Source organism: Colossoma macropomum, unplaced genomic scaffold (assembly GCF_904425465.1).
Source record: "Colossoma macropomum unplaced genomic scaffold, Colossoma_macropomum, whole genome shotgun sequence".
NCBI lineage: Eukaryota > Metazoa > Chordata > Actinopteri > Characiformes > Serrasalmidae > Colossoma > Colossoma macropomum.
Genome location: NW_023494785.1, coordinates 3357029 through 3369256, shown reverse-complemented (window position 1 = coordinate 3369256; position 12228 = coordinate 3357029).

The following is a 12228-nucleotide window of genomic DNA, read 5'->3' as shown; positions in this document are numbered from 1 at the left end:
CAAAAATGGAAAAGATGGATATTTATTTTTTCAACAATAACAAAACAACAATAACTTTCCTTCAAATTCAGATCATAATAAAATATCTCCTCTTTTACTCACCGTCACAAATATGGTACGAACTGAAATTTACAATCTGCACTTTCCGCACAGTTTCGTGTTTAAATGAACTACGAGTCAGAAACATTTAAACTAAATATAAGACAAACTGCAAGAGACACACAGTTTAGCCACCTGAGCCAGTAACTGGCAACATTAAGTATATTTATCCTCAACACTCATCAAGGTGTCTTTCTTGGTGTGAAGAGATTTTGTGTAAATAATAATTTGACAGTTTTCTTTTCCAAACTCTTGTTAAAAGCACATATTGAAACTCTTGGTTTAAAGGTGGCTTAAACACCTGAATTTGAGTGCTGATAAGTGCTGACATCACAACAAGGGAGCACAATAGGTGGAGTTTGGCTTTATTCCCAAGAGCATCGTCACTAATACTGTCACCTATATTTACACGTGTGGTATTATTATCATCTAAATAAACCTGATTAGTCTTTAATGTAATGTGTTATTACAAACTGACAAAGGAAACATGATTATTTCCATTTATTTATTGTTCTCATTATGATTGTTTGTGTTTTCTGTCGTTCTGGTGTACATGTCTGACATCATCTTCCATTGCGAGTTGCATTCCAATATTCAAGACAACTAGTAAGAAAAACGATGGTTTTACTCAGATGTGTTCATGATTTGCCCTCAGTACAGGGATTCATCATGACTGGTGAAGAATGCAGGTTAACTGAGAGTTTATTTTATTTTTTTGTCAAAGATGCAAAAAAGAGTGACAAATAAACATTAAAGGTCTCAGCCATTGATCATCATGGTCACATCGTTCATGTTTCTGTTCTGCTGTGATGGCATAAATAGGGCTCTTGAGAGATCTTTCACCACCGACACAACTGTTTTCAGTGAGGACTTATCAGCAGCAGGTCAGATAACAGTTTACTGACCAGCTTTCTGATTTTTGAATGGGAAAGTTAACTACTGTGGTGTGTGTCGTTGTGGCGACCAACTTTAGATTCACTCGCTCACTCATCATTAAGCGTTTATCCTCCTGGGTCCAGCAGGGGGTGCTGGAGACTATCCCAGTGCTCATTGGGCAGAAGGCCAAAACACCCTGGACAGGTTGCCAGTCACCTGTAGATTCGGTTAGCACCAAACTTAGCATTTATTAGATAGCCAGCTGTGTAACACAACCAGACTGGTCAGATGCATGTAGTTAAAATAGACTTTACTGGGGCTCAAGAGAGACGGAGGCAAAAAACAGGCCAAGGTCAAAACCAGAAAAATTTGAACATATATAACAAATGAGATGCAAAAAAAAAATCCAGATGGGAAAAGACAAAAAGGCATATAAGCAAATAGGATAAGCAAAAGTACAAGAAAAACTGCTCAGTAGCTCTTTAGAAGACGCAATACCTCACAAAGATCTAAAGCCTGGGCCTATATACTAACTAGACATCATAATCAGATTCAGGTGAGGCATATCGACATTAAGGCGAAGGAGAACGTAGATTGGTTGGTGTTGATGAGGAGACAGTCATGTGACCTCCCTGGGATTTCTGGGCAATTGAGCCCACTGAGGAGTGAAGTGTCCCAGTCATGTGATCTCCCAAAGAATAGGATATGCACATCCTAAATCACTTCGTGAGAGTTTTTCAATGAGTCCTGAGAACTTCCACGTTTCATTTTCATGTTGTAGGTGAGAGATTTGACCATTCTTTTCCATCTAATGTGGTCTCATTAGCATCTTATAATTATTAGAGAATGTTCTCGTTATTATATAATAGTAAGTCATTGTGAGATACAAAGTCATTAGTATTAGTCGTAATATTTGAAAAACCACGGAAGCCACCACATGAAAAAAAGGCCTGTGTGTCATAATAAGGAGAAAGTCTCTTATAATTCTGACTTAAGACCTTATAATAATGACTTAGTATCTCAATAATGACATTTCCTCATATTTACGAGATGCTAATTCAGGTAAGTAGGTGGCACAGTAGCACTGTTGCCTCACAGCAAGAAGGGCCTGGGTTCGATTCCCCGGCCGGGCGACCGGTGTCCTTTGTGTGGAGTTTATGTTCTCCCCGTGTCTGTGTGGATTTCCTCCCACAGCCAAAGACATGCAGTCAGGCTAACTGGACATGCTTAATTGCCCCTAGGTGTGAATGTGTATGTCTGTGTGTCTGCCCTGTGATGGACTGGCGGCCTGTCCTGGGTGTTTCCTGCCTTCTGCCCAGTGACTGCTGGGATAGGCTCCAGCTCCCCCTGTATTCCAGGCGTATAAGCAGCTTAGATAATGTGTGTGAGAGTAAGTTGTGAGTATGATATAGTAAAATTAATATTATGTGAAACTAAGTCATAATTATGAGCTACTAAGACGTAACTATGAGACTGTAAATTATAATTATGTGTCTCATATGAAACACTGTATCTCATTATTATAAGATAGCAAGTCAAACATTTGATACCAAGTCATAATGGTGATGCGGACGTGAACGATTCTGAATCGATTCACAAATGTCAAAAATCGATTTTCTAAACATTTAATTTATAACGTAATGCTGACGGAACGCAAAAGGCAGAAGTGGGTAAGTGCAGCGCCCGGACAGTCTGTGATGGCACACAACAAAAACACACATGGATGAGTGAGAAATCCGACTGGTGCCCTCTGTGTTAAAGCCAGATTAGGTCAGGAGTCACAGCACAAATGATAAGAAGAGCCATTTTGTCCTTTCAACAAAAATCAAACAACCTTGGGAGCCACCAAGCCATGTCCAGTATATGTCAGTATGTGTTGATGTCCTAGTATAGACTAAACAATATAAACGAGAGCGCAGATTCACTCTGCTCTGCTTTAAGCTTTAGCTCAGCTACAGCCGCTTTCCTCCCATCTCCGCCAGAAAGCTTTTCCTCAGAAGTAGATCAGTTAAATGTCTCTCAACATTCGACTGTTTTACGAGGCTGAAGTCGCTTCTTATTCGCCAGCTTCATGTTCGAATTTTCCCGTTCCACCTTAAATTCTGACTGAGGCGCCGAATGTAAATGTGGTACCATTTAAGTTGGAACGAGAAAATTAGGAAGAGAAGCGACTTCATCTTTGCGACTTTTTAGTGTGTGACAGTCTCTCGTTGCAGATTTAACATACCAGGAAACCAACTGTGCTGCTTATAAATGCAAATAACGCATCGTTACGGCAATTCTCAGTCGTTGCGAAACAGGACTTTCGCGCAATGTTGCACATGCCCCGTCTCAAAGATATTTTACTCACACAGCAATCCCCCCCACCCCTCTCTCTACAATGAGACCAAAGATATAGTCACTAAAAACGGGTAGCACGGCTGTAAAGCGCTGCATGGACATCCAGTACCACAGGATCTTATTTCACCGTAACTGTGCATTTGGCAGCAGCGTCTCATGTGCTCCAAAGGCAGTAAATGAAAGTCTTCTAGTTCACTTGCCACATCAATTCCATTTGATTTATTAATAAGAGATATTGGAATTAAATTCATTATGAATCATTACAAATACTTTGCTTTAAAACTACCAAATCCTCACACAGTGAGAAAATAGAAATGATGTATAGAAAAAAAAGATGCATCGAGATACATTGTTAATCGTTTTATAATCGCATCGCAGCCCTCTGAATCGTAATCGAATCGAATTGTGAGGTGCCCAGAGAATCCCACCCCTACTGCATCACAGATGGTTTTTGGAATATCTCCACGTTTCTAGTCTTAAATTTCTATAAAGTTTGACAAACTAACCAGACTCTCATGGACGTAAAAGTTTGAATCTTATTTACTAACAAGGTGCAAGTTAACAAAAGGGTTGTCAAATCTAGACCAGATCAAAACAACAAAGATCAAAAGAACAGACATGGGAGCTAGACGAAGAGAGTTGGTCAGAAACTTGCATGAGTTTAAGCCAGTACAACAAACAGTCCGAAACAACAGTACCAATAAGGGGAATCCAAAAATAAGGGGTAAGCAGTAAGGTTGCCAATACTTTGCAATGAGCTTGACAAACAAACAGGTATTTATACAGATACATGTATCAAAGAAGAGGTATAAAGAGTTCAGTAGTCAGGTGACATGGATCTGGAAAGTGGTTCGTGATTGGTTGAGTCTATGGTGTGAGAGTCCAAAGAATCATGGGAGTTGTAGTGTGTGGGGTCGACGGAGGGAGGGGGGAAACCCAGAGGTGTGACAATTTCTCCTGTTCCAACTTTTTTGGAATGTGTTGCATTTTGTCTTTATAGCATTTACATTTGAATAAAGTTTAGACAGAATTTACAGTTTTTGTGTATGTAAAAATATTTATTTGTGTTTTGTTTGTCACAATTAGAAAAACAGTTATTGAAAAAATAATCGTGTTATCAGTCTCGAAGGTATTGGCTTGCTTTTTTTTTTTTTCAATGATACCCAGCCCTTCTCCTAGACTACTAAATGCTAGCTTATTGCTGGTGAAATCAGTTGAGTTAGGAGTATTGGGGTAATATCATCACACCACATCTCAAACTCTTATACCTGCATACTCGTTCTCCTGTTTCTGGGTGTTCTTTCTTGCAAGGTAACTTCTCAAGAAAGTTCTTTCCAGTAATGCAGGTCTGTACTTCATGCTCTTTATATCAAGATGCCTGTTTTAAAGAGCTAAGTATTCCTAAATGGTCAGTCTAATAATTGTTTAACCCCTTAAATGTCTAGAGTGTGGCCAAGTTTTATTGGTAACACTTTCTATGAATGTCACCTTTGTAAGCATCTATAAACACATTTATAACATGTTATAATGCATTCATATGGCATTATAAACATGATTATAAACATTTATAAAAATTAACTACACTTTATAGCCATGTTTATTATACATTATGAATTGTTTATATAATGCATTATAAGTAGTGTTGATATGTTATACTGTCAGTGTCAAAGAAGCTAACGGTGGTGTACATTACCTTTCCCACATTGGGTAAAACACTGATGCAGCTCTAGTTTAAACTCTGACATTTGAAGCCTGTAATGTGCTTTATTGTGAATGTTTTAGTGTTTCAGTAAATCCTTCAGTAAATACTTCAACTTGAAGCCTCACTCTGAACACTGGAGGAGGCTTTAGTACAGTACGCTTCACTTTACTTAGAGCGGACAAATACGACTTATGAGCTCTTATAATTTGTTATGATCAGTACTTATAATGTAATATGTTAACAATTCATAATGCATAATAAGCATGGCTGTAACGTGTAATGCATTTTAATAAATATTTATAGCCATGTTTATAATGCCTTATGAACGCATTATAACATGTTATGAATGTGTTTATAGATGCTTACAAAAGGTGACATTCATAGAAAGTGTTACCGTTTTATTACACACCTCTATAACCTAAGAAAAGCTCAACCAGTTTGCATTGAAGTCGCTGTAGTTACTGAATAATAAGCCTTATTATGTAATAAGCCTGGGATTTTGAGGGGTTAGAGAGCTGGGTGTTCCTAAATGGACAGTGTAGACAGACTGAAGTATGCAAGCCTGTGTATTATAGCAGCATTATACTCTCTGCTCTCCGAGCTCAGCTTTTCCATAGAGGGAATGGAGTTATTAGTACTGAAGTAATGCTGTAGCAAGCAGTCTGGGGTTTATTTAAAGGGAAAGAAAGCCGATGAAATAAGAAAGAAAAAAGCAGAACAGGTGATTATGAAATATCCTTTATTCTCCCCTGCCTCACTGGAGGCAGCTGAAATGATCTGGCCATTCGAATGCATGCAGGGTCCTGCACAGAGCCCGACTACCCAAAGGAAATGAAAAAGCCACATAGACACGCATATATATACGCATACCAGACCGAGCCCTGCCTGTCAGACTTAATAAGCGCGCCCGTCCTGAGTTAAGACAAAAGGTCTTTACATTTAAATATCCCATTAGAATTCAATAGATGGGGAAAGTGATAAGCATCTAAGCCAGAGCAGTGGATTTGCCGGGTGAACTAAAGCCGATTAAACTATGCGGGGGACGTTCACCTTCTGAGCTTGTGTCGAAGCCTTCGCCTGTCATACATCTATCTGCTGACATCTTAATTAGGGGCGCAGTCTACTGAAGTCTGCGGAGACGCTTCCACAAACATGCTTTCTTTTCTTTTAAATCCGTTCTTTCACTTTCTCTCAAATAATCAAAAATCCATGAACTTGTGCACTGAAATGTCACATTTAAGGGTATCTGTAGATGACGTGTTATTCTCACTTAGAATATCAAAAAAATTTAATCTGACCTGGGGAGCTCAACGTTGAATACAGCACCAAAAAGGGTTCTGCTATTATTCCAGGCAAAGAACCTTTTTAGGTCCATATGGAACCATTTTATTTGCTGTAGAAGTGTGGAGGTACAAAAGCAGCAGCTCTAGTACTGCTTAAGTACCGAGTAACTTATAGAACTACATTAAGAACTTCCTCAGTCCATCGAACATCTGTCAGCACAGGATGTTTGTTAGACTTTATTTTTCTCTTTTAGCCTGAAATAAAATGATAAATCTCCACAGTCAGAGTCTCTTCACCAGTCCAGATGTGTCTCTTTGAATTTTCATCATGCTGATTTTGGTCCTCAGATCAAGCAGAACCATGAGAATTACATCATCATGTGTCTCCAACATTTAAAAAAATCTCTTTCACACTTTTTCACATCCTGTCTTGATCCATAGATCTCTGATAAGCATTCAAACTAGTTTTTATTTTATTTATTTATTATTGTTGCAATACTTATTCACTTTTTCTAAGCAGTTGTTTCTTTCTCTGTTTTTCTTTCTCTCCTCTTCTTTACCATTTCATGCAGTGATCATGGGGACTGAATCAATCTCTCCATTAATAGAGCACTGACCAAACACACACACACACACACACACACACACACACACACACTGAACATTGACCTGCTCTGTGTCTGTGCTATTTAAAAAGACACAAATCAAAAGTATCCCGTGGTTGTAATGCAGACGGGCCAGCTTTTCTGCCTGCTTTGGACCCCCTCTGAGACTGAACAAACACACAAACACACACACACACTTTTGGAGCACTCTCAGTGATACACACACTTTTTTATACCTTGCCAAAGTGCATATATATGTGTGTATATATATATATATATATATATATATATATATATATATATATATATATATATGTGTGTGTGTGTGTGTGTGTGTGTGTGGATTATGTGTGCTGTAATACTAATCCTAACCCCTAAATTTTCACTTGTGAAAATAATACTTCATACCTTCCTTTTTTCCTTTTGTCTTTTCTTTTTTTCCCTTTTTTGCATATTTCATGTTTGTTTTTGTTTAGTTTAAAAGATTCAGATTTGTCCTGAGTTTAATGTTTAAGTACTGAAAGCATCAAGAGTTTTATTCTGTGGGCGTGGCCTTATTGCAGCCACACCCCTGTATTTTAGAGCAGGAAGTGACACTGCATCCCTGTCCCTCGTGACCACATGGTGAGCAGTTAGATCCCATTGTTTTGAAGTAAATGTGTCCCAAAGTCTGAACATCAGTGTGAAACATTAAGAATTGTCATTACTGAAACACGTTTTCTGCAATTAAGTGAACTTTTTGTCTATAATATAATATATAATATAATAATATTTAATAAAAATATTATGATTTTATGGGTGTATCACTATTCAAATCTGTGCTTGCTAGTCAGAATGACAAAATGAACTAAAATAGCAGGTTCTAGCTATTAAACTGCTGAAGGACATAGTAAAATATCTTGATTATTTGGAGTAATTAGGTGGTCAGTACAAGCATGTTCACAAAATAATTCACTGTAATGTCACACGTCTGAGCAGGAAAGAGAATCAGAAACACCTCCAAGTTTAAAATGACAGCACCAAATACAAAGATACACTACATGGCCAAAGGTATGTGGACACCCCTCCTAATTATTCAGTTATTGAGTTCAGGTGTTTTAGCTTCATCCATTGCTGACAGGTGTATAAAATCAAGAACATAGCCCTGCAGTCTGTACAGACAAACACTGACAGTAGAATGTGTCACACTGAAAAGCTCAGTGAACATTTCACTGTCAGAGGATGCTTCCTTTGCCTCACATTAGTTTGTGAAATTTCTGTCCTGCTAGATCTGCCCTGGTCAAGTGCTATTATTGTGAAGTGGAAGTGTCTAGAAGTAATAACATCTCAGCCACAAAGTGGTAAATCACACAAACTCACAGAGCGGGGCTGTCGAGTGCTGAAGCGTGTAGTGCATAAAAAGCACCTATCACTCACTACAGAGCTCCAAACTGCCTCTGGAAGCAGCATCAGTAGAAGAATTGAGCATCAGGAGCTTCATGAAATGGGTTTCCATGGCTGAGCAGCTGCACACAAGCCTAAGATCGCTGCACAATGCCAAGTGTCGGCTGGAGAAGTGTAAAGCACTCCGTCACTGGACTCTGAAGAAGTGAAAACATGTTCTCTGGAGTGATTAATCGTGCTTCACTATCTGGCAGTCTGATGGATGAATCTGGGTTTGGCACTTGCCAGAAGATGCTACCTACCAGAATGCATAGTGCCAACAGTAAAGTTTGGTGGAGGGGGGATGATGGGCTGGGGCTGTTTTTCAGGGTTTGGGTTCAGCCCCTTAGTTCCAGTGAAGGGTGATGTTAATGCTTCAGCATACAAAGACATTTTATACAATCATATGCTTCCAACCTTGTGTCAGCAGTTTGAAGACCCTTTCCTGTTCCAGCATGACTGAGCCCCTGTGCACAAAGCAGCTCCATAAAGACAAGGTTTGACCAGTTTGGTGTGGAGGAACTCCAGTGGGCAGCACAGAGCCCTGACCTCAACCCCACTGAACAACTTTGGGATGAACTTGAACATTGATTGTGAGCCAGTTCCTGACCTCAGAAATGCTCCTGGAAAGCTTCGCCGAGGGGTGGTTATAGCCACAAAAGGGGGGACAACTCCATATTTATAGTTTTCCCATTATAAATGTTTTTTCCAACCAATGGTTGTCCAACAGTGGGATGTCCAACAAGCTCAAGTAATTTTCTGAAGTAAATGGTTAAGATTCACAGTAAGAATCCACTGTGGGTAGCGCTGTCACCTCACAGCAAGAAGGGCCTGTGTTCGATTCCCCGGCTGGGTGACCAGGGGCCTTTCAGGGTCCTTTCTGTGTGGAGTTTTTATGTTCTCTCAGAGTCTGAGTGGGTTTCCTCCCACAGTCCAAAGACATGCAGTCAGGCTGCTTGGAGATGCTAAATTGCCCCTAGATGTGAATCAGTGTGAATGTGTATGTCTGTGTGTCTGCCCTGTGATGGACTGGCGACCTGTCCAGGGTGTTACCTGCCTTCCACTCAATGACCGCTGGGATAGGCTCCTGCAACCCAGGAGGATAAGTGGCTTAGATAGTGTGTGTGCTTTGGAACTTACCATTGTTACCCCCCCAAAATACTCTACTACTTTTGGGGCCACACTTATCTGGTTTGTGCCTTGGATTTATGAGACTGACTTAAAAACATTAAAGATATCTGTTTAGTTTTGTTCCCTGGAATGCATTGAATATTTCACCATCTCTTTCATTAAAAGTAGATAAACACTGTAATGAGTGTAAAACGTATCCACTCACTATCACAACACACATCACAAGAGCTGAGCCTCATGAGGACGTCCTTGAAGCAGTTAGACAGATGGATGTAATGAGCGTGTGCAGGGTTAGTCTGAGCTGCGCTGTTTCAGCCCGATGCTGGAGAATGCTGTTTAAATTATGAAAGACTGAGCGTCTGCATTAAGGCCACACTGCAAATAGCTTTAGACCGCTGCCACCGAGAGTTTCCTCCATATACACCTCTATGTACACGCACTCGTCTGCTCGCTCGCTCTCTCTCTCTCGCTCTCTTTCTTGTTGGCATGAAAACATCATGCTGCCAAAGCCTGGACATGCATGTCTTGTGATCAGTCTTAAGTGACCAGTGTCATAATTAATGTTATATATTTAATATATTTTTTCATGGATTAAATGTATAACATTATGAACTGACCTAAAATATGTGTATTTGTACAATATTTAAATATTAGATTTTAAAATAGGTTTAAATGATTAAATAATACATCAACAGAGCAAAATATTGTTTAAACGTGTACTATTCCTCATTATCATATTATTACTACACTCTATCCATCTATGATCTCTTCTTTTATCCCCTCTCATTTCCACATATGCTCTATCCTGAATAAATTGTGAGCATAACCCAAATAAATTAATAAAATAAATATACCCAAGTATAATCACTATAGTAGATCATTTCTGCTACTATAGACTAAAGCAGAGTCTAATCTAGCCTGTAATTACAGTCTGAAGACTGGACTGGGCAGTTTGTGCTAAAGTCTAACTATGAACTATGAACTGTTTCTCACAGCTCTTTAACTTCCTGACCCAGATGGCCATGATGTATCATTCAGCACCTTGACGACCAATCCATCTAGTCACCATTTGAAGGATCTACATTTTATTTTATGAAAAACAGTCTAATGCAATTGTACACTCAGAAATAAAGGTACTAATCTGTCACTGGAGCAGGGCCCCTCTTATCACTGGGGTGGGACCCTCAAGGGTCCATCTGAGTACCTTTAGTCAGGGAACATAACTGAACCATAATCCACTGAATGATATGTTCTAAGCTGTACTGACTCCACACACCCCGTCTCGCCTCCAGGCTTTTATTTTACTGTTCTGTTTAAAACATTTGGGTATGAAAAGATACAAATACGAACTTTTCACCTGGAAAAACTTATTTAAGGTTCACAATCAGACCTTAAAACCACTGTTGCACCTTTGAGGGAACGTTTACACTGTTTGTACCTCGATGAACAAAAAAGTACCTGCACAAAACTTTTATATCTAACCATGTATAGAAAACAACACCACCAGCCAAATTAGTTGATTTGTAAAAAATGACACATCTTCAACAAAAATCACATTTAAATTTGATTTTTTTTCTGCAATTTTTAGTGCACAGTTTGTATTTATTATACTTATTATATATTTGTATGTATTATTTTTATTTTATTTATTTGCCATAACCTTTAAACAGGCCACATATTACCCTCCAACATGTAATTTGCGATTGTGCAAATAGTATTCAAATATGCAAAAAACAATAATTGTGCATTAAAGTGTGCAGAAATATGTTCTCGGTAGAGAAACTATTAACTTATTTTTACGTACAAAAATCAACAAAAATATAGAAACTTTTGCATATAGCTGTATATAAAAGAATAACAATGAACTGAAGCACCTTAACAAAATGTGCTTTCTGTCATACCAGCCAGTTAAAATTAACCTTAATAAAAAGTTTGGTTTTTTTTTCCTCATAATGTCAAATAGGGATTAACCTTAAAAAGACATTAAAACATGGCCTTAAGGGTTTCTTTCTTCATTTGCCATTTCTTCCTGTGCCTCAAAGCTTTTAGCTCTGTTTTTCCTTCAGCAGTGCAGGCTGGGAGTGCACAGCATGTGTACATTCGTTTTTATTGAATAGGACAGCAGAAATGTGAGGCTGTGTGGCGGCAGGCCCCAGAGCCAAATCCAGAACCAGCAACGTCCACCAAGAGCGACTCATTAAGCACAGAGCCAAATGTCACACCAGACCACACAGGGCAGAGCGTCCACATGAAGTAGCAGGAATCCTGTATGAATTCATCTTTATTTTTATTAATCCCACTGTGGACCATGTTGCACTGTATTTTGTTGTTAGGCTGTTTATTTGTTACAAACAATGGATTTAATTCTCAATCTCATTATTTTTAGATAATGTCTGATCTAACAGTCATTGGTTTTCATTGGTATATCTGAATATGTCTGTCTACGTAGGCTCTTTGTTTTTTATTCATTGTTTTATATTCATTTTTCGTTGAAATAATTGTTATTCTTATGAATATTATTGCTTTTGTTGTTATTGTTTGGTCTTTTTTACTGACCAGAGGAGGATGGATTCCCTCTGAGTCTCGGTCTCAGTGGTTCTTCCTCATGCTCTTAGGGAGTTTCTCCTTCCAATCTGTAATATGCAAATGTGCAAATAATATGCATATATGCAAATAAACAGTAGTTGTGCATTAAAGTGTGCAGAAGTGTGTTCTCTGTAGAGAACTGTTGGTTCCCTCTTTGAGTCTTGGTTTCTTTTCAGTGGTTCTT